This window comes from Salvelinus sp. IW2-2015, linkage group LG16 (genome assembly GCF_002910315.2).
Source record: "Salvelinus sp. IW2-2015 linkage group LG16, ASM291031v2, whole genome shotgun sequence".
NCBI classification, from domain to species: Eukaryota; Metazoa; Chordata; class Actinopteri; order Salmoniformes; family Salmonidae; genus Salvelinus; species Salvelinus sp. IW2-2015.
In genome coordinates this window covers 17,350,759-17,374,626 of record NC_036856.1, presented here as the reverse complement: position 1 = coordinate 17,374,626, position 23,868 = coordinate 17,350,759, and the positions used below count along the sequence as shown (strand labels likewise).

Sequence of the window (23,868 nt, the reverse complement as noted above, 5' to 3'; positions counted from 1 at the left end):
GAACGAAGAGCTGTTTGGGAGCCAAATGAGCCGGCTCACTGAACAGATTCGGAAATACCCATCACTACTGAGAAGGACACGTTCACACTGAGTATACCAAACATTAGGAACACCTTCCCCTTTTTGCCCTCAGAACAGCATGGACTCTACAAGGTGTCGAAAGCGTTCCATGTTTTTATTTTATTTATCCTGTTCATTTAAGTCAGTTAAGAACAAATACTTATTTACAATGACTGCCTACCCCGTCCAAACCCTAACCCGGACAACGCTGGGCCAATTGTGCGCCGCCCTATGGGACTCTCAATCACGGCCGGTTGTGATACAGCCTGGAATCGAACCAGGGTCTGTAGTGACGCCTCTAGCACTGAGATGCAGTGCCTTAGACCGTTGTGCCACTCGAGAGCCCATGTTTTGTATACTGACCACACATTTATATTGGCCATGTGACTTTAACGATTTTTATGGTTTTGCCTAGAAGCTTTTGCCAAAATGGACTTTTCGTAGTAGGTTTAGATTTAGAACTTAGACAGCAAGGATAGGTTTCCTAAACGCATCGCACTAAGACCATATTTCGTCTATTTAGTTTCAATGGAATTAAGATGATYTTAGTGCTATGATGGTTTTGGGAAACCCAGCCCAGGTTATGAGAATGAATGTAGCAAATTAGGTTAAGGTTAGCTAAAATAAAGAAATCGACTTTTGACGTCAATTTGACAAGAGCTGTATCCCATCTAGACAAAACCGATTTGTATGTGACTTGAAAGATCAATTTGTAGTTTGAAATAATTTCCATATTAGTAGAAAAAATAATAAAACCTTTTACATTCACCTCACCCAGGTGCTAATGTTTTTTCTTTGTGCCAGCAATTCCCATAATAATGATAAAAAAGTGGTACATGTGTTTTAGGCTATGATATTTTGTATTATAAACTGGGTAGTTTGAGCCCTGAATGCTGTTTGGATGAAAGATGTCAAATATCAGACCATATACCACGGGTATGACAAAACATTTATTTGTACTGCTCTAATTACGTTGGTAACCAGATTATAATAGCAATAAGGCACCTTAGGGGTTTGTGGTACATTACCATTATACCATGGCTAAGGGCTGTATCCAGGCGTTGTGACTAAGAACAGCCCTTAGCCGTGGTATATTGGCCATGTACCACATCCCCTCATTGCTTAATTATTAGATCTTGAAATTACTTAAATTTGTGGAAACCTAAATCCATATTAATCACTGTACAGCACCCTTGTTTAAATACAGTCTATGGTAGCCTACCACTTCTCTCTGTATTTATTTGTAAGAGAACACAAAAAGGTGTGTATCATAAAACATTTCTGTGTCCTCCTTTGGTCTGAATAAAGTCTAGGTTATCAAACCCAAGAAGTCGAGTATACCCAGGTTATTTCAGTGGTGTAATCATTAGTACAGTTTTGCAACTAAAACAAGAGTTTGTATTAGACAAATTCAGGTAGGTCCCTCCCCGTTTAGTTCCATTTGCTTCCGTTTAAGAAACGTTTTTCCACCTGGTGAAGGTCTTGGAGAAAATTTATGTTTCAAATCCCAGGTGAAATTAGTGTCGATAGTAAGAATGGCAATGAGTGGAAGAGAAGGAGCACATTGAATGGCAGTATAGCAGCTATGGAAAAACGATGAACATGTACTGCCACCATGTGGTTGAGATGTTATGCACTGGCAAGACCCTATATTTAAACTGGAGGTTACGAGTAACTCAATTGATTACTGATTACAGCGTTATTGATTGATTACTGATTACAGCTTATCTTTTGTGTTGACCTTTACTCAACAGATGGGTTCTCATATGTTTATCAAGAGTTCATTAATAACAATATATTTTATATATTAACAACCCGGCCGTCCTACAATCTAAGATAGATTCCCTCAATCTCACACAAATTATCAAGGAACCCACAAGGTACAACCCTAAATCCGTAAACATGGGCACCCTCATAGATATCATCCTGACCAACTTGCCCTCCAAATACACCTCTGCTGTTTTCAATCAGGATCTCAGCGATCACTGCCTCATTGCCTGCATCCGTTATGGGTCCGCGGTCAAACGACCACCCCTCATCACTGTCAAATGCTCCCTAAAACACTTCTGCGAGCAGGCCTTTCTAATCGACCTGGCCCGGGTATCCTGGAAGGATATTTACCTCATCCCGTCAGTAGAGGATGCCTAGTTGCTCTTTAAAAGTGCTTTCCTCTCCATCTTAAATAAGCATGCCCCATTCAAAAAAAATTAGAACTAAGAACAGATATAGCCTTGGTTCACTCCAGATCTGACTGCCAACGACAAGCACAAAAACATCCTGTGGCATACTGCACGAGCATTGAATAGTCCCCGCGATATGCAACTTTTCAGGGAAGTCAGGAACCAATACACACAGTCAGTTAGGAAAGCAAAGGCTAGCTTTTTCAAACAGAAATTTGCATCCTGTAGCTCTAACTTCAAAATGTTTTGGGACACTGTAAAGTCCATGGAGAATAAAAGAACCTCCTCCCAGCTGCCCACTGCACTGAGGCTAGCAAACACTGTCACTACCGATAAATCCATGATAATCGAGAATTTCAATAAGCATTTCTCTACGGCTGGTCATGCTTTCCTCCTGGCTACCCCAACCCCGGCCAACAGCTCCGCACCCCCCGCAGCTACTTGCCCAAGCCCCCCCCAGCTTCTCCTTCACCCAAATCCAGACAGCAGATGTTCTGAATGAGCTGCAAAACCTGGATCCGTACAAATCAGCTGGGCTAGACAATCTGGACCCTCTCTTTCTAAAATTATTCGCCCCCATTGTTGCAACCCCTATTACTAGTCTGTTCAACCTCTCTCGTATCGTCCGAGATTCCTAAAGATTGGAAAGCTGCCGCAGTCATCCCCCTCATCAAAGGGTGTGACACTCTAGACCCAAACTGTTACAGACCTATATCCATCCTCCCCTGCCTTTCTAAAGTCTTCGAAAGCCAAGTTAACAACCATTTTGAATCCCACCGTACCTTCTCCGCTGTGCAATCCGGTTTCCGAGCTGGTCACGGGTGCACCTCAGCCACGCTCAAGGTACTAAACAATATCATAACCTTCATCGTTAAAGCACAGTACTGTGCAACCGTCGTCTTCATCGACCTAGCCAAGGATTTCGACTCTGTCAATCACCGTATTCTTATCGGCAGACTCAACAGCCTCGGTTTCTCAAATGACTGCCTCGCCTGGTTCACCAACTACTTCTCAGATAGAGTTCAGTGTGTCAAATCGGAGGGCCTGTTGTCTGGACCTCTGGCCGTCTCTATGGGGTTACCACAGGATTCAATTCTCGGGCCGACTCTTTTCTCTGTATATATCAATGACGTCGCTCTTGCTGCGGGTGATACCTTGATCCACCTCTACGCAGACGACACCATTCTGTATACATCTGGCCCTTCTTTGGACACTGTGTTAACAAACCTCCAAACAAGCTTCAATGCCATGCAACACTGCTTCCGTGGCCTCCAACTGCTTTTAAATGCTAGTAAAACTAAATGCATGCTTTTCAGCCGATTGCTGCCCGCACCCGCCCACCTGACTAGCATCACTAATCTGGACGGTTCTGACTTAGAATATGTGGACAACTACAAATACCTAGGTGTCTGGCTAGACTGTAAACTCTCCTTCCAGACTCAYATTAAGCATCTCCAATCCAAAATTAAATCTAGAATCGGCTTCCTATTTCGCAACAAAGCCTCCTTCACTCACGCTGCCAAACATACCCTCATAAAACTGACTATCCTACCAATCCTCGACTTCGGCGATGTCATTTACAAAATAGCCTCCAACACTCTACTCAGCAAACTGGATGCAGTCTATCACAGTGCCATCCGTTTTGTCACCAAAGCCCCATATACCACCCACCACTGCAACCTGTATGCTCTAGTCGGCTGGCCCACGCTACATATTGGTCGCCAGACCCACTGGCTCCAGGTCATCTATAAGTCTTTGCTAGGTAAAGCTCCACCTTATCTCAGCTCACTGGTCACCATAACAACACCCACCCGTAGCATGCGCTCCAGCAGGTATATCTCACTGGTCATCCCCAAAACCGACACCTCTTTTGCCGCCTTTCGTTCCAGTTCTCTGCTGCCAATGACTGGAACGAATTGCAAAAATCGCTGAAGTTGGAGACTTATATCTCCCTCATTAACTTTATGCATCGGCTATCTGAGCAGCTTACCGATCGCTGCAGCTGTACACAGCCCATCTGTAAATAGCTCATCCAACTACCTACCTCATCCCCACATTGTTTTTATTTACTTTTTTTGCTCTTTTGCACACCAGTATTTCTACTTGCACATCATTATCTGCACATCTATCACTCCAGTGTTAATTTGCTCAATTGTAATTACTTCGCTACTATGGCCTATTTATTGCCTTACCTCCTTACTTCATTTGCACACACTGTATATCGATTTTTCTATTGTGTTATTGACTGTACTTTTGTTTATCCCACGTGTAACTCTGTGTTGTTGTTTTTTGTCGCACTGCTTTGCTTTATCTTGGCCAGGTCGCAGTTGTAAATGAGAACTTCTTCTCAACTGGCCTACCTGGTTAAATAAAAGTGAAATAAAAAATATACACTACCGTTCAACAATTTGGGGTCACTTAGAAATGTCCTTGTTTTTTAAAGAAAAACACATTTGTTGTCCATTAAAAAAAATATAAAATTAATCAGAAATACAGTGTAGACATTCTTAATATTGTAAATGAATATTGTAGCTGGAAACAGCAGATTTTTAATGGAATATCTACATAGGCGTACAGAGGCCCATTATCAGCAACCATCACTCCTGTGTTCCGATAGCATGTTGTATTAGCTAATCCAAGTTTATCATTTTAAAAGGCTAACTGATCATTAGAAAACCCTTTTGCAATTATGTTAGCACAGCTGAAAACTGTTATTCTAATTAAAGAAGCAATAAAACTGGCCTTCTTTAAACTAGTTGAGTATCTGGAGCATCAGCATTTGTTTCTTTGCAACTGCCTAGAAAGCCAGCATCCCGGAGTCGCCTGTTCACTGTTGACATTGAGACTGGTGTTTTGCGCATACTATTTAATGAAGCTGCTAGTTGAGGACTTGTGAGGTGGCTGTTTCTCAAACTAGACACTCTAATATACTTGTCCTTTTGCTCAGTTGTGCACCGGGGCCTCCCACTCCTCTTTCTATTCTGGTTAGAGCCAGTTTGCGCTGTTCTGTGAAGGGAGTGGTACACAGCGTTGTACGAGATCTTCAGTTTATTGACAATTTCTCACATGGAATAGCCTTAATTTCTCAGAACAAGAATAGACTGACGAGTTTCAGAAGAAAGGTCTTTGTTTCTGGCCATTTTGAGCTTGTAATCAAACCCACAAATGCTGATGCTTCAGATACTCAACTAGTCTAAAGAAGGCCAGTTTTATTGCTTCTTTAATCAGAACAACAGTTTTCAGCTGTGCTAACATAATTGCAAAAGGGTTTTCTAATGATCAGTGAGCCTTTTAAAATGATAAACATGGATTAGCTAACACAACATGCCATTGGAACACAGGAGTGATGGTTGCTGATAATGGGCCTCTGTATGCCTATGTAGATAATCCAGCTACAATAGTCATTTACAACATGAACAATGTCTACACTGTATTTCTGATCAATTTGTTATTTTAATGTACAAAAAATGTGCTCTTCTTTCAAAAACAAGGACATTTCTAAGTGACCCCAAACTTTTGAACGGTAGTGTAGCTCTTTTCATTACAAAAAATTATTTTCACATCGCTTTGAACACAAAAACACCTTAGGGGATCTGGCAGTTTATGGTTCATCTTCCACAACAGCTTCAGATGACTTTAGGCAGTTCAGATAGGCTGTAGGAGTTGCTTGAACAGAGAGAGCATCGATGATAATGACAGACAGGGAGAAACTTCTGCAATTAATTGACATCAGCAATTCATTAAATTAATTGACATTATCAACTTTCCTGTGGTATCCACTTCTCCTCTCTCGCTCTGACATTACCCTATGAAAGACTTACCATAGATGTTTTATACATTCTGTGAAATGTTGCAAGAACAAATGGCACAATTCTGCAGATTGCTGGACCCTTCACACACACAGATCTCAAAAATGTGAGCAAGACAAAGGAGATGATTATGGACCACAGAAAAAGGAGAACCGAACACGCCCCCATTCACATCGACGTGGCTGTAGTGGAGCAGGTCGAGAGTTTCAAGTTTTTTGTTGACCACATCACCAACAAACTATCATAGTCCAAACACACCAAGAAAGTCGTGAAGAGGGCACGACAATGCCTTTCCCCAACCCGAGGAGACTGAAAATATGGCATGGGTCCCCAGATCCTCAAAAAGTTCTACAGCTGCACCTTCGAGCACATCCTGACCGGTTGCATCACTGCCTGGTATGTATGGCAACTGCTCGGCATCCGACCATAAGGCGTTACAGAGGGTAGTGCGTACAGCCCAGTACATCATTGGGGCCAAGCTTCCTGCCATCCAGGACCTACACTACCGGTCAAAAGTTTTAGAACACCTACTCATTCAAGGGTTTTTTCTTTATTTTGACTATTTTCTACATTGTAGAATAATAGTGAAGACATCAAAACTATGAAATAACATATATGAAATCATGTAGTAACCAAAAAAGTGTTAAACAAATCAAAATATATTTTATATTTGAGATTCTTCAAATAGCCACCCTTTGCCTCGATGACAGCTTTTGCCTCGATGACAGCTTTTGCCTCGATGCCTCGATGACCCAATCCATCCCGTGTGGCTCAGTTGGTAGAGCATGGCGCTTGCAACGCCAGGGTTGTGGGTTCATTCCCCACGGGGGGACCAGAATGAATATGTATGAACTTTCCAATTTGTAAGTCGCTCTGGATAAGAGCGTCTGCTAAATGACTTAAATGTAAATGTCAGAGGAATTGCTGTCCTTGTTACTGCTAAACAGAGAGTAGCTACTGCTACTCTCTGTTTATCATATATGCATAGTCACTTTAACCATACCTACATGTACAYGCTACCTCAATCAGCCTGACTAACCAGTGTTTGTATATAGCCTCCCTACTCTATATAGCCTAGCTACTGTTATTTTTCACTGTCTTTTTTACTGTTGTTTTTATTTCTTTACTTATCTATTGTTCACCTAATACCTTTTTTTTTACTTAAAAATTGCACTGTTGGTTAAGTAAGCTGTAAGGTCTACTACACCTGTTGTATTTGGTGCACGTGACAAATAAACTTTGATTTGATTGTTACTTTAATTTGATTTCTTACTTTAGTTTTTAGTAAATATTTTCATAACTTTATTTCTTGAACTGCATTGTTGGTTAAGGGCTTGTAAGTAAACATTTCGCGGTAAGGTTGTATACCTGTTGTATTTATTTGGCTTATGTGACAAATACAATTTGATTTAAAACGAACGAGTCAGTGACAAACATTGCCGTATGTGGCCTTACTTGAGGAATAGGGTCAGAGCGCCCTCTAGTGATCGATTGGCCTTATTGGGCGGAGTCAATACAGTATCCCCGCCCTCATATATATATATATCAAATGACGTATGCAGTACAGGGTAGCAACAGTTGCTTCGAGACCCCGCGCGCCATAGTGACTGTAGCCGTGGAGACAGTTACTTACCAACCGGCGCAACACTCGGCAGCAACTGGAACACAACGAGCAAGTGATTTGAGAGTGGAAAAAGAACATAGCCAGGGCAGAACTTATACAAAGCAAAGGTGACTATATCTTTACAGAGTTGAGACGATAAATGTATTCTAATTTGGCATAACGATGCTGTGCTATTTAATGCATACCGCCATCAATCTCTTTCACACCCTAGCTGTTACTTTCCCTTCGTCGCATTCACCCCAGGAATCTTCTGATGTCAAGCATTAACGTTACGTAGACCGCCAGCTAGCTAACGTTCAACTAACGTCGTTGACTCCATCCAACGATTGCTTGTCAGTCATTTGCGTACCTTTATCAGCAAGTGAACTGTCTTATTGAAAGCGATTTAGCTAAATTCATTTTTTTGTCGTAATGTTACCATTGTTATACACGGGTTTAATCATTGTGCCAGGTTGTGTGCAGAATGGAATGTTCCGTTTATTCGGCTATCATATTTGCTTACTCTGGCCAAGTTTGCCAGCTACAGGTTGTAGCTAGTTAGCCAGGTTAGCTAATTTTAGCTAACAAATTAGCTCATGACATGGGTGAAATGTTATCGTTACATTTTACCTTGTGGATGTGACTTGTGACAACTTTCTGAAATGTTGTCTTACTCAGTTTAAGCTAGCTAACGTTAGCTCGATAACACATGGTGCACGCCGAATTAGTTAACCATAAGTCAAACTGTTTCACGCACAGTTTAACCGATTGAGTTAACGTTAGCTAGCCTGCTGGGCCAGGTAGCTAGCTAGCATTAGCCTACCTCAAATGGCTAGCCTAGCTATTCCAAATTAGACGGACAATAATATTTTACCAACACCCATCTCTAAAATCTACTTATTAACGTTGATATACGTTCTCTATGTCAACTCAGGATGAGACGCATCATATTGCTGTTAGATGATTTCTGCGCGTTAACTTAAGTTAGCTAGATCTATTATCTTGAAGCTCGCAGCTTACTCGTTCTATACGCAAGGGTGAACTTTTAAAACATGGAACAGTGGCGCGAGTTGATCTCCAATAGCTTAGTACTCGTTATTTGCTATGTTTATTACCGATCCTGTTAAACAACAAGCGGAAAGCTCGTCAACTTGCTGGCTACATCAAATTCAGGGTGCCACTGTCGTGTGTCAATGTCGTGTTGGGGAGGGCGTGCGATGGTGGAGTAGTTTATTTAGCATGCTTTTAAAAGGGGGCTGTGTAAGAACTGCTTTGGAAGTCTGTAATTTGCCCAAGGCAAATATACTGAACAAAAATATAATCGCAACATGTAAAGTGCTGGTCCCATGTTTCATGAGCTGAAATATACCATCCCAGAAATGTTTCATACTCACAAAAAGCTTATTTCTCTCAAATTTTGTGCACAAATTTGTTTACGTACCTGTTAGTGAGCATTTCTCCTTTGCCAAAATAATCCATCCATTTGACAGGTGTGGCATAGCAAGAAGCGGATTAAATGGCATGCTAATTACACAGGTGCACCTTGTGCTGGGGACAATAATAGGCCACTCTAAAATGTGCAGTTTTGTCACACAACACAATGCCACAGATGTCTTAAGTTTTGAGGAAGTGTACTATTGGCATGCTGACTCCATGAATCATCACCAGACCTGTTGCCAAAGAATTGAATGTTAATTTCTCTAAGGCAATTTGCCTCAAATGTTATTTTAGAGAATTTGGCAGTATGTCCAACCGGCCTCACAACCGCAGCCCAGGACCTCCACATCCAGCTTCTTCTCCTGTGGGGGCGTTTGTGACGAAGAGAATTTCATCACAAACTGTCAGAAACCGTATCAGCGGGATGGTTCGATTTTGCTGTATGTGAAACAAGTGTAGCGATACGTCAGCTCTGCCAGGAGGTCTTGGGATGATGAGGAAGGCGCGGGACAGAAGATGGCGGAAACTGAGCTTTTGCTTGAAACTGCTAGTGAGTCGAGTGAAGCTAATAGTACAGAAAGGGACACTGTAACCCACTCGTTCTCAAAGAAAAAGGGAAACGAGAAGTAAGCTATGTTGGAAAATAGGAAACCACTAGACTCGTTTTTCGTTGGAGTCAGGGTTTTGGATCAATGCTACTTGGGAAATCTGTTTAACGTCTCCAGGAAAATCTGGAATGTGTTGGAAGAAAGTTTGGAGTCGGTGAGAGTCACAAAAAGTGGTCTTATTTAGATTTCTTTTTTGTGTCTGCGGAGCTTGTGTTAAGACTCAAAAAGATATCAGAGGGGAATGTTTCCTGCATAGCCTGGGATATTCGTAGCAGGGCACTACACAATACTTATATCAATATTCCCCCTTTTCCACACCTTAAAAACATAATTACCAAAAATATGTTACAGCCAGGTGGTGCTATGATAGTTATTCCTCCTTAGTGGACCTTTTCCGTTTTGTTTTCTTTCCATCTTTGTGGGTAGTAAGTGAGTGCTTTAATATAGATGGTCCATGTGGAAATTGCCAGTCAAATATTCTAAACAATTCACCTGAGAAACAATTGGATTCATTATTGTACAATTCAGATGACTGTGGATCAGAATCAGCTTTATTCGTTAAGTACATTTACACCTTCTGAAATGTACTTGGTGATATGGTGCTGCTAGTGATAGACAACAGAGACAGAATAAAGACATCAGAGTTTAAACAAAGTTGATACATTATATGGATCCCAAACTCTACCCCAGATTAATTTGTCTCAAAGGTCAGATGGACTTCAGGAGACATTGACTGTAACAGCTTGACTCCTCTTGTCTGACCTCAGTCCAATTTTTTAGGTACAAGTCATCACCGCGGTGATGTTACACCTGTTCAACAGAGCCAAGGCAGTTAATGAGTCCTATCCATGAGTGACACATTGTCCAGGTGTCGGTTCTCATTAGGTGTGTTGCGCTATTGATTTATCTTCAGAGCTGAGTGCTCATACCAGGGGCAACAGGTAGCCTAGTAGTTAAGACCATTGGGTCAGTGAACTCACTTTTCTAGACAGCTTTCAGACAGTTCTTTGTTAAACCAGTTTGCTGTAGCGGTACCAGTTAAGTGTTTGCGGCATGAACATTCACTCTTTTAATTAACTCTTTGGTTTCTGGTAATGTCATACACTATCACAGGTGCACTTCCACAAAGGATTCATCTCTGAAGGCAGAGAATGGAATGATTCATGTTTTGATGCATTATTGATGATATATTTTTTTGGGGGGTATTTTCATTAGCCAGTCTGTATATTTATGAGAATTAAGTTGATGGTGACTTTGAGTGCCATCTGTTAATGGGTATTTTGTTGGAGAACATTGGTAGCTGGCCGCGCCACTGAATATAGGTTCCTTCAAAACAAAGTTTTCTAATCCTAATTTTGCTAATACAGTTGATTTTAAAGAAGTATTAAGTCAGTGTTTGATGGATTACTGCACTTGTTTTGGCAAAGTAGCATAATTCTGAGAACCTAGCTTTGATTGATCACACCTACACTAGCTACAAAGGAAATAAATGTCCCTGAAATGCCATGCAACCAGAATCTGAGCATGCTGCTATTACGTTTACATTGCAACTTGAGATTTACAAATCAAATTTTATTTGTCACATGCTCCGAATACAACAGGTGTAGGTAGACCTTACAGTGAAATGCTTACTTACAAGCCCATAACCAACAATACACTTTTTAAGAAAATGTCCAAAAAAAGTAAGAAAAACAAATAATTAAAGAGCAGCAGTTAATAACAATAGCGGGGCTGTATACAGGGGGTACCGGTACAGAGTCAATGTGTTGGGGCACCGGTATTGAGGTAATATGTACATGTAGGTAGAGTTATTAAGTGACTATGCATAGATAATAACAGAGAGTAGCAGCAGCGTTCCAAAGGGGGAAGGGGGCAATGAAAATAGTCTGGGGAGCCATTTGATTAGCTGTTCTGGAGTCTTATGGCTTGGGCGGAGAAGCTATTTAGGAGCCTCTTGGACCTAGACTTGGCGCTCCGTTATCGCTTGCCGTGCGGTAGCAGAGAGAACAGTCTATGACTAGGGTGGCTGGTGTCTTTGACAATTTTTAGGGCCTTCCTCTTCCCTGGTATAGAGGTCCTGGATGGCACGAAGCTTGGCCCCCGGTGATGTACTGGGCCGTATGCACTACCCTCTGTAGTGCCTTGCGGTTGGAGGCCGAGCAGTTGCCATACCAGGCAGTGATGGATGCGCCCGTCAGGATGCGCTCTGGTGCAGCTGTTGAACCTTTTTGAGGATCTGAGGACCCATGCCAAATCGTTTTAGTGTTCTGAGGGGGAATAGGTTTTGTCGTGCCCTCTTCACGACTGTCTTGGTGTGCTTGGACCATGTTAGTTTGTTGGTGATGTGGGAACTTGAAGCTCTCAACCTGCTCCACTACAGGCCTGTCGATGAGAATGGGGGCGTGCTCGGCCCTCCTTTTCCTGTAGTCCACAATCATCTCCTTTGTCTTGATCACGTTGGGAGAGGTTGTTGTCCTTGCATCACACGGTCAGGTCTCTGACCACCTCCCTATAGTCTCATCGTTGTCGGTGATCAGGCCTACCACTGTTGTGTTATCGGCAAACTTAATGATGGTGTTGGAGTCGTACCTGGTTGTGCAGTCATGAGTGAACAGGGAGTACAGGAGGGAACTGAGCACGCACCCCTGAGGAGCCCCCGTGTTGAGGATCAGTGTGGCAGATGTGTTGTTACCTACCCTTACCACCTGGGGGTGGCCCGTCAGGAAGTTCAGGATCCAGTTGCAGAGGGAGGTACCAGGGTCCTTAGCTTAGTGATGAGCTTTGAGGGCACTATGGTGTTGAACGCTGAGCTGTAGTCGATGAATAGCATTCTCATGTAGGTGTTCTGTTTGTCCAGGTGGGAAAGGGCAGTGTGAAGTGCAATAGAGATTGTGTGATCTGTTGGTGTGGTATGCAAATTCGAGTGGGTCTAGGGTTTCTGGGATAATGGTGTTGTGATCCATGATCAGCCTTTCAAAGCATTTCATGGCTACAGACATGAGTGCTATGGGTATAAATACACCCAAAGTCATGGAAAGAGTGGGGGTGGGCCAGGGGGGTAACGTGTTTATACTGTTAAGTCAAGTGTTTTTAAATGGGTTATTTTTATCTCCCTGGATGTGTCGGGCATGCATASTTTTGGCTTGCAGAGGCAGGTCAGGAGGAAAAGGTGCTCAATAGAGGAGAGTGTGAGACAGCATAGAAAGCAGCTGGTACTGCCTAGTTAAAACCCATTCTGAGGTTTTATACTCATTTGTATTTTGGGAAGTGGTTGTCTTTCTTGTACTGTTGAAAAGAATGAGCAAAACAATTTTGGTGCTCCAGGTGAAAGAATACATGTGTTTTGAGTTGACCTTGTATCGTTCGACACATTTTTTTTTTTTTTTTTTGCTCTGCCTGCCTGATATGTCTGCTCTCACTACAGTATGTGTACACCAAACATATGTTGACATACACACATTCACATGTGCTCTACACGGCAGAGCCTACACTCATGTATACTGAAGTGCAGTTAACTAGTGGTTTTGTTATTGACATAGCCTGCAGCCTGGGATCGTGGTCATGCTTCAGTGTCTCCCAGCAACGGATGCCACGGTCATCTGTGATTCACTGCTGCCGCCTGTGGTCCAGGTTTAGTCCTGTCTGTACTCCTCACATGGACCCCTGTCGTGGGCAGTGGCCACATTAACCCTATACCATGTTGAGGTTTTAATGGACTCGTCTCGGGTACAGTGCAGCTCTCAAATGAACAGCTGCAGTTGTCCCTGGGTTGGGAGGGGGTTGACCCGAGATGGGTCGTGTGTGTGTGTGTTCATGCTGTATTTAGCTTATCTGGATGAGGCCCAACCCCGAGGAGAGGCTCTCAGTCCAATACCCGGCCAATGGCTGCCCAATCAGTTATTAAGAGTAGTCCTGCACAAACTGTAATGGACTTCTTGATAGAAGCAATTCTGCGTGTCGCAAATTCAAAATTTTAGCCTAAGAACTGAATATTTTCAAAGGATTGATATCTTGACAGAGTAATCTCTATTGTGGGCAATGGCTCACTGATTGAGTTCTGGCAAATGCATCGACAATGTGTGTTGCTGATGGCCCATTTTATTATCAGCCTTTGAATTGTCTTAGTAGCTTTGATTCACATCTTATTTTAAAAGCAAATAGTTGGCACTAGCAGGCAGTGTGCCTAATATATGTAGATGTCATGACTTTACAGATATGGTGTTTAGATCCAAATTGGGTTTCGTGCTTACTGAACCATCTGGTCTCTGTACATTTGATTATCTGACATTAATTCAGATTTTAATGAGATGCACCAAAACTCCAGTCAGAAGTGTCATGAATTCACTGAACAGAGCTGAGGCACAAAGAATATGATGAATACCTTTGGGTAGTTGTTAATGTGTGTTGGCCTACATGGAAAATATTGGTGTGGTGGTTTTCTACATAAAAAAAAAAAGTTAAATGGCAGAACTGGGGTTAAGTTTTTCCTTTCAGTTTACAGATGACACTTGTACAAAATCAACGAACGAGAGGGAAATTATTTCATCTCAAGTGTCCATGTGCAGTAAATGTGTTTTGTCTTGCAGACAGTGAGTTGGCGACACAGGCAGTGCAGTTTGTAAATCACAAAGTAGGCTTATCTCCAAGCTACTGAGAAACAGTCCTACCAGGTACAAAACTTACCCATGATTGGCTCTCGGTAGCAACATGTTAAAACTTGTTGTGAAATTAAATGTTATTCAGTGTCTCTCTCTCTCTGTCACCAGGGGCATTCTTTACATTCCACCTGGTTTGTATCGTAGCTACACAACTGCTAATTAAATTTCCTGCCACAAACAGCAGACCGGGTTCTGACATTTGCATCACAATGATGGCTCCTTCTTTCAGCTATTCAACCAGGGACAGTAGACCTCCCCAACCTCCCCCCACTTTCTCTTTGGTTATTTTCTTTTGTGGAGTTTTCCTTAGTTAAAATCCATTTTTGAAATGTGGATGTTTTTAATTTTTCAAGCTAAAGCAACAAGTGTGACAACTTGCTTCAAGTTAATGACGATGTCCTGTGAGTCATTGGGAAGAAATGTTCTCAGATTTGTGAGCAGGCTACTTACTGCTTCTTTGCAGTCTGTAGGGCTGCACTTCAGAAGCACTTTTTAATGAGATGATTTGACAGGGAACAGGGGCAGAGGAGGCTTGCAGGCCTCTCAGGTGGACGGCTTCCTGGGCTCCGGGTAGAAAGCACTCATCAAAGACTATTCTCACTACGAGATTCTTTAGAGTTTTTGAGAAAATACCCTTGGCTAGACCTTTTACTGTAATGTCTCCTGCACCTTGTTCTAAGGGGTTGTAACAGAAGTTATTTTCCAATCGTTTCATTCTGAACTGCAAAATAACGTTCTGAACCGGTTCGAGCCAAAAAAGTACAGCTTTGTTGTTCCTTTTTAAACAATGTTTTTTGTACATGTAGCTCGGCAATGAGTTACTTCACCAATCAGTGCAAATAGAGCAGCTTGCAATGGAGCGGGCAAGTGTGATATTTTATAATATCCTTAACTAACATTGAAAAAGTTAATACATTTTTCTCTAATAAAAAACGATCCCTAATTTCTGACTCATGCTTGTAACGTTAGGTCGGGGGCCCCCCCCCGCACTAACGTTACAAGCATGAGTCAGAAATTAGGGATCGGTTTTTATTAGAGAAAAATGTATTAACTTTTTCGAATGGGGGTCCGAACAAATGCCTATAACACAATTAACTGGTTTCCATGCTTTTAAAATAACGGTTCTGTTCTGCAACAGTTTTCGGTTCTGTTCCCTGAACCAGTTCCAACCTCTGCTATGTAGGCTGAAAAGCGATCTAGCTATGGTTCAGCTAGTTGGCTGACATTAGCATTCAGCTAACTAACTTAGCTAGTAAGTTAGCAACAGTAAGCTAGTAGAATGGGAGGAGAATGCAGATAATTTCTTTAGTTTGCTATCTAGCACTGCATAGTATGAATGATAACATTACTGTGCTTGTTATATTCGTCTGAAGGGGTAAAAGTACATTTTTGCTATGCTTAAGTTACTTGATTAAGAAAATGTTGTTAGCTAGATAGCTAGCTATAGTAGTAGCTGTGCCACCTTGTCTGTGTTATTGTCTTGCAGCTGAATTAGTGCATGGATAAGAAAATTCTACATTTAAATGTCTGTATATATGCTTGTGAATTGTTGCATTGTTGGTCCCCGCAATGAAGTCGGGGAGGGGACTATGGATATGTCTCACGCAGTGGTGGGCCGTCAGGGCCTGCAAGGCCTTCTCTGCTGGCCTAAACATCATCAGAATATAATTTTTTTTWAAATATATTTTCCCACAAATATGTATTAAATTATTCCCCAGAGTAAGAGTTATACTCTTCATTTCATAGCTTTCCTCTTGGTTGCACTGCTTCCAGCCCCAGGTTGAGATTTGGAGGGCTGGTCTTTATGTTAGATCTTTTATCCAATCATATTCAGCCATCATGTGTTGCCAGGGGTCTAAAATCTGCTCTTAGGCCTTCAGAATCAACAGTGCAGGCGCTTGTAGCTTAAAGTGAATGGAAATTAAAATTTTGTGTCAACCAATCAGCTTTAGAGTTGGCTATTGTACGCCTGCTGGCTGGCTCCAGTGTTACACAGGAGCCAGCTAGCAGGCGTAGAGCGTCCACGTCTTTTGATTGGATTACCAATATTGAGAGGCAGGTCCTATGGGCAGGTCTATGCAGATCTAGGAAACTGAATTTGATAAACGAATTAATTCGCGTACTACCTAAACTGTTTTTTGAACCCACAATGGCGGAAGGAGGAGAATATATCGATTTGGTCGAGGATATAATTATAACGCCATTCTCAAGACGAACTTTTCAAGAAAAGTTAGACATTGTAAGGAGAGGTCGCCCGACGCCACAAAGCCTGTCACAGGCGGGAAAGGGGTTCGTTCGTTCGCCACTTTCAAAGTTTCAACTATGAGCGCTGTCAATGGCTCACAGGCTCCGAGAAGCACTGCAAACTGTACTGCTGGGAATGCCTATTATTTGCAAGTGATCGATTTGGTGTTTGGAGCCACACTGGCTTTGCAAACTTGAGTTGTCTAACCAAGGCAGCAACGAGACACCAAAGTACGGCTGGGCACTTACAAGCAATGGTGCTTTTGAAAACGTTTGGGGACACCAGAGTGGAGCTACAGCTCTCACTCGTCCTGCGTTATGTGACGGACACGGGAGTCAAGGAGCGATTTATCCGGTTTGAAGATGTGACAAGCGGCAAGCGAGCTGATGACATTGCCGCTCTTATTTTCCGTTTCTTGGAGGAAAATGAATGTAGTCTGGATAAAGTTGTGGCACAGTGTTTTGATGGCGCAGCAGTCATGGCATCTGGACTCAATGGGGTGCAGGCTAAAGTTAAGGAGAGGGCACCGATGGCCTTATTCATTCACTGCTATGCACATCGACTAAATTTAGTACTGACTCAAGGAGCCTCAAAGCTTAAAGAATGCAAGGTCTTCTTTGCCAACCTCAATGGCCTTGCAGCATTTTTCTCACGATCCCCTAAGCGCACGCAACTGTCTAATAATCAGTCTTTGGTGAGTAGGCATACAATGCATGTTATTTTTTATTAAATGTGTATGTATGTTTCGCATTTTATTTCGTTAATATTAAATAGCCTATATATTAACAAAATAAAATGGCAAATAGCCTATGTTGCAAATTATTTGTTTTCTTTTATTTTCAGTGAATAGTTATGTGTCTTTATCATCACGGTGAAACTGCTTTGGGTGCGACAATGCGCTGTTTAGTGAACACACTGTATTTATTTTTTGGGGGACTTAAAGCTCAAAGTTTGTGGACCAGAAATGGTTAGAAGAAGAATATTAATATAACTCTGTTGCACTCGACTATGTTCTTGCCTATTAGTTGAACTGTACTGTATTGTACTCTTCCCCTGCAATTCTCTGAAAAAAATGTCAATTTCAAGGTGACGCAACGCCTGGTTATACTGCGTTTCTGTCTAAATGTATAGTGTCTAGAGCCATGGCATCTAAATGATGGTAATAACAGGTGKATTAATTCGGGTGGGACTGTGTAGGACCTCACTGAAGGCCCAGGCGCCAGGCCCACGGCACGCTACTGGTCTCACGCGATATCTCGGACACCAGTGGCCCAATTTTGACAACTTGGGTGAATGAGTCTTGCCATAAAGATCTGCCATTTACAAAATTACACTGATTGGCCCAAGGTGGGCGCTATAGTAATCAACTGAAATTCATTAGTCAAATGCGATATCTCAGTTAGGCCAAGGGGGGTGCTGCATCATTCGTGGGGGATGACATGTTTACTGTTGCCTTGTTCAAGAGTAAAATGGTTTTGTTAAATCAAGAGTGTAATATGGATGGTAGATGGAAAATTTGCTCGCATGTTTACTGTCTAGAGGCTACTGTGATATTTAAGGTACATTTGCACTTTGGCGCTAGAACGTCGACAAGCCCCCGAACCCTCTCTCGGCATGTGACATTCCATTGCTAATGCAAATAGCAAAGTTTATGTACATATTATGTAAATTGATATTTAGTTGCTTCAACTCTTTAGTCTGAATCAACCCAAATTGTCATTCAGACAAATTGCCACATTTTCCTTCCTCTGACTACATCAACCATTTTTCAAATATTATTATTTACCAATGTCAGGTTGTCATGGAGATGTAGTAACAACAGAGATGTTTCTCTATTCAGAGAATGTCCTGACTGGCTGGGGCTTTCTTCTAACCTGATGTTAATAATCACGTTTGAACAGGCTCCAGACACATAGATTCAACGCCCACATGCTCACACTGAGTCCTTGTACAAATGATGACACACCCTTTGTGCCTGGCTAAAACAGCCCGTAAAATAACTGCCGAGATAGTATTTGGCAACTTAGCACTCACAGAGATTGTAACCTTATGATGTTGTTGTGTTGTAAGGATAAAAAAAAAAAAAATAACTGGTCGAGTCACAGCCGTCTGATAGAAGAGGTCCTCATACCAACCATTGCATGAGAATCCATTTGTACGTTTAATGGGAAGCAATTTACTGGGTGACTCATTGGTTTGTTTTATTGTAGTGCTTGTGAATGCATTCGCTCAATTGCTGTGTGTCATGTCTGTGTGGAGTGAATCCACTGGTAAGGAAATKGAGATAAAACCTGCTACTTGATTTCAGAGACAACGGTGCTAGCTGAAGGCACTACCTCTGCCAGCTACGGAGGTCATCTCTCAGCTATCTCTCTGGAAAAAATAATCCGCAACTGAAAAGAGATCTGAAATGCACTTTGTCTGTTTGACTGCTCTCAGCCTTTCTTCTACGGGCAGGTACTGCTTGCACGTCTTTGAACGTGAAAATATAATATGCACATCTGGAAAGGAAGCTAATGTGGGTTTATATTTAGATATTCCTGGGATATGATTATGAAAAGTCATAATCCATGGTGTTCCGTGATAGTGTTGGAAAACAGCAGAGGCACTGAATTTCACTGAGCCTGATGTTCATTAGGAGTGGTTGGAAATCAGCTGTAAACCCTTGAATTAAATACTGTCTTAAATCACAGCTGCAAGATTAGTCAACCTACCTCCATGGATATGGCTTAGGTTTTAGGACCAGGTTAACATGAAGTGCATGCCATGGCGTAGGGCTGGCCGGTATACAGTATTTAACGATATGCCGGTATTGATGCACAGACTGGTTTGGGTTTTTACTTCACCCTCTATAACGGTATTTACATTTTAGTAATTTAGCAGAAGCTCTTATCCAGAGAGCCTTACTGTAGTGAGTCCATACATTTTTCATACTTTTGAATGTTTTGTTTGTTAAACGTGATACGCCTAGCTTAGGGCTGTTTTTGGATACTTATTATTTCTTTCCTTGGGTCCAGCTCAGTCCCTTGTCCTGCCCCCCCCCTTTTACCGTGTGTTTACAAATAAACCCTGAGTGTTTGATGGTAATTTAGTTGTCTGTGGTTTTTGTTCTCACTGTTACTTTTTCACTGYTATAATTTGCATGAGTTATGTTACGGGTCTCGATACCATCCCCCTAGACTGCCGGGCCAAAAGGGATTCGTAACAGTGTGTAACGTCCATTTTTTTATATTTTACTTTGCTACTTGAGTCATCTCTCTCCATGCCGCTTTCCACACAGACCTATCCCCACCCCCCGTCACTCAAGGAGCGCATTTGTTCCTRTGATCAAGAGATTTGCGTACAGTCTGCATGGTCAATGCAACAATGCAATGTTGATGCTGTTTTTACTTTGCTTCTTAATATAAATCCACTAGCGTTCTATTTAAGTGATAATGCCAGATAAGCCAGTGTTTGGAGGATATATTGGCATGGGTGTTATGCCCGAGACGAGGTCGAGGGCCGGCAAACTGTGCCAATATATCCTCCATACACCGGCTTCTCTGGCATTATCACTTTTATAAAATGGGTTACCAACATATTCAATTAATGATTGACATATTTTCATAAATGTTATTTTGATTTAATTTATTCATACTATTTCATCCTTCCACAAGATATAGTCCCGACACAAATCTAGGGCTGCTACCCAAGCCGGCTTGTCATTAGTTTTGATGCTAGAGACTTTTTGTGCTGCATCTATCCCAGTCGTTCGTTCTAAATGTTCCATTGCCATACTGGCTGGCAACATTCTTATCGCTTGCTAGCCAGCTAACTTACAGTAATGTCAAAAAGAACAACAGTAATGCCTCTCGGGTGGTCTAGGGCACCTCATCGCAGCGCTAGCTGTGCCACCGGAGACTCTGGGTTCGCGCCCAGGCTCTGTAGCAGCCGGCCGCGACCGGGAGGTCCGTGGGGCGACRCACAATTGGCCTAGCGTCGTCCGGGTTAGGGAGGGTTTGGCCGGTAGGGATATCCTTGTCTCATCGCGCACCAGCGACTCCTGTGGCGGGTCGGGCACAGTGCGCGCTAACCAAGGTAGCCAGGTGCACAGTGTTTCCTCCAACACATTGGTGCGGCTGGCTTCCGGGTTGGAGGCGCGCTGTGTTAAGAAGCAGTGCGGCTTGGTTGGGTTGTGCTTCGAAGGACGCGTGGCTTTCGACCTTCGTCTCTCCCGAGCCCGTACGGGAGTTGTAGCGATGAGACACGATAGTAATTACTAACAATTGGATACCACAAAATTGGGGAGAAAAGGGGATAATAAAAAAAAAAAAGAAGAAAAAAAGAACAGTAGCTGCATTTGTATTTGTTTATGTTGTTTTCTAGTGACTTTTTATTTCCAAAACAATTAGCTAATGAGGCGCGATTTCACCTGGCATAGATAATGTGCTCACTCATCAGGAGTGACAMTGTTGTTCAGAGGAGCTGACCAACAACACGGCTAACACAATCAATTCAAACTGAAGCTGGAAAACTGAAAACTAGCTGCACCATTTAAATTGGACATTTATTCAATTGACATTTCTTTATATATATCCATAAAAATTATGCCAGCTGATTCATGATTTCGACTGGCTGAGAACTGCTGCCTGTCTCGTCACGTTCATTACTATGGGACAGCTGGAGATCGAATTTGAATATTGAAACAATGTTGCGAATGTCTGAGAGACAGATGGCAAGGTTTATACAAATCTCTGCTGTTAAACTAAATGTTAGTCAAAAGAAATGTGAGATAATGTCTAGATGCTTTTTATAGTGGAGATTTTGTCTGGCTGGGCTGATGAGACAATGGATTGCGCAGAGTATATAGGCATTTTAACATCATAGATTTAGCCGGTGGTAACTTGTGGAATAGACAATGGCTAGAATGCGCTTTTAACTTTTTAGGGATAGGGGGCAGCATTTCCACTTTGGATGAATAGCGTGCCCAGAGTGAACTGTCTCCTACTCTGTCCCAGATGCTAATATATGCACATTATTATTACTATTGGATAGAAAACACTCTGAAGTTTCTAAAACTGTTTGAATGATGTTTGTGAGTATAACAGAACTCATATGGCAGGCAAAAACCTGAGAAAAAATCCAAACAGGAAGTGGGAATTCTGAGGCTGGTCGATTTTCAACTCATCGCCTATTGAAATCCCAGTGGGATATGGCATGCATCTGTTTGCACTTCCTATGGCTTCAACTAGATGTCAACAGTCTGTAGAACCTTGAATGAAGCTTCTACTGTGATGTTGAGCCGGATGAGAGGGGAATGATTCAGTGGTCTGGCAGAGAGCCAGGTCCTGGTCACGCGCATTCCACATGATATCGACTTGCGTTCCATTACTTCTACAGACACAAAGGAATTCTCCGGTTCGAACGTTATTGAATATTTATGATAACAACATCCTAAAGATTGATTCTATACTTAGTTTGACAAGTTTATTCGACCTGTAATATAACTTTTTGAAGTTTTCGTCCGACGTTTGCTTGGACCTGCACGAGCATTTGGATATGTGTACTAAACGTGCTAACAAAAGTAGCTACTTGGACTTAAATAATGGACATTATCGAACAAAACAACAATTTATTGTGGAACTAGGATTCCTGGGAGTGCATTCTGATGAAGATCATCAAAGGTAAGGGAATATTTACAATGTAACTTCGTATTTCTGTTGACTCCAACATGGCGGAGAAACAAAATTTCTATCTGAGCGTGTCATCTGATGAAGATCATCAAAGGTTAGTGATTAATTTTATCTCTATTTCTGCTTTTTGTGACTCCTATCTTTGGCTGGGAAAATGGCTGTGTTTTTTGGACTTGGCGGTGATCTAACATAATCATATGTTGTGTTTTCGCTGTAAAGCGTTTTAAAAATCGGACACGATGGGTAGATTAACAAGATGTTTATCTTTCATTTGCTGTATTGGACTTGTTAATGTGTGAAAGTTACATATTTCAAAAAAAAATAATTTTGAATTTCCTGCTCTGCCTTTTCAGTGGAATGTTGTCGAGGGGTTCCGCTAGCGGAACGTGTGTCCTAGAAAGGTTAACCAATCAGCATTTAGGATTAGACCCACCCGTTGTGTAAAATTACACTATTAGTTTGTATTTTCTACACCTGCAAATAGCTAGTTTGTCCTTTCTTAGTAAGTTGGGTCGAAATCGTGTTAGTGGCTTATGCTAATCGCAAATGCTAATCGCTAGATGGCCAACAATTTACTGAGTCAGAGCAAAGGTAACTAGCTATACAGCCTGATAATACCAGTGATGGTGTAGACCTACATCTGTGCAATTTCTGTGCAACAGTATCTTCTAAATCAAAGAGGGATACACGAAGCAAGAATATTTTATCTACATGAAGTAGCTAAGAGAACATTCAATGTAGTCAAAGATTATAGGGTCCCCCTAGGGTAGGAACCAAAGTGTTGACAAGTCCCTGTCACAATAACTTCTCCCTTCATTTGTTATCAAACACTGTATTCAAGTGCCCACTATTTATATTTATATTTCCATGATTCCAACAGTTCACCCAAGTATTTTGTTCTAATTCGCAAGTCAAATTGCAATTGCAACATTTGGTTAAAAATAAGGCCTAGATTGTTTGCCCATATCTTGCAGCCCCTCGTGGAATAGTGGAAATTATCTCAAATGAGTGCAGGAAATGCAGAAATGTATGGAAAAATGCTGAAACGTGTATAAAAAAATWAAAATAAAAAAGTAGAATTGAACCGTTTAAAACAATAAGAATGGAGAAATCACTTAGAATGCATGTATTGCGCGTGTTGCCAGTCTAGGGTCACGCACTACCCATAAAGCTAATTTGTAACTTTTATTATTCAAAAACATAATGCTGTCATCTAATAAATAAATAAAATACTGTCATATGATATTTTGGCCATATCGCCCTGCCCTATCATGGAGTTGAAACCACGATATTGGAGATGCGTGCTGAAACAGTTCCTCCTACAGTTTAGGGCAGTGTTCCCCAACTGGTGGCCCGCAGGCTGAATTTGGCCCGTGGGTGGCTTTACACATTGGAAAAATGTGTGTGATTTAGATTTTTGGACATCTGTTTCCAAGTATTCCCATGCATAAGAGACACACTATTTTGTACACAAACCTAGGCAAGGTTTGGTATGGTTTTTTTGTCAAATATATCCGTTTGGGATTCTTGCGGTTAATTTGCAGTTTACTAATTATTTGTAATTTTTTCTGGCCCCCAACYATCCGCTCAAGAAAA

At 41.8% G+C, this 23,868-nt stretch overlaps 1 protein-coding gene across 5 annotated transcripts in view; it reads left to right on the top strand.

Annotated features, from left to right (window-relative positions):
- Positions 1 to 7,624: 7,624 nt before the first annotated feature.
- The window catches only part of rfx2 (regulatory factor X, 2 (influences HLA class II expression)), an 81,423-nt gene continuing 65,179 nt past the window's right edge, over positions 7,625 to 23,868 (top strand). For all 5 annotated transcript variants that reach the window (XM_024004535.1, XM_024004533.1, XM_024004534.1 and 2 more), the window contains exon 1: positions 7,625 to 7,780. The gene's annotated coding sequence lies outside the window, so the exon portion shown is untranslated. The remainder of the gene's footprint in view (positions 7,781 to 23,868) is intronic.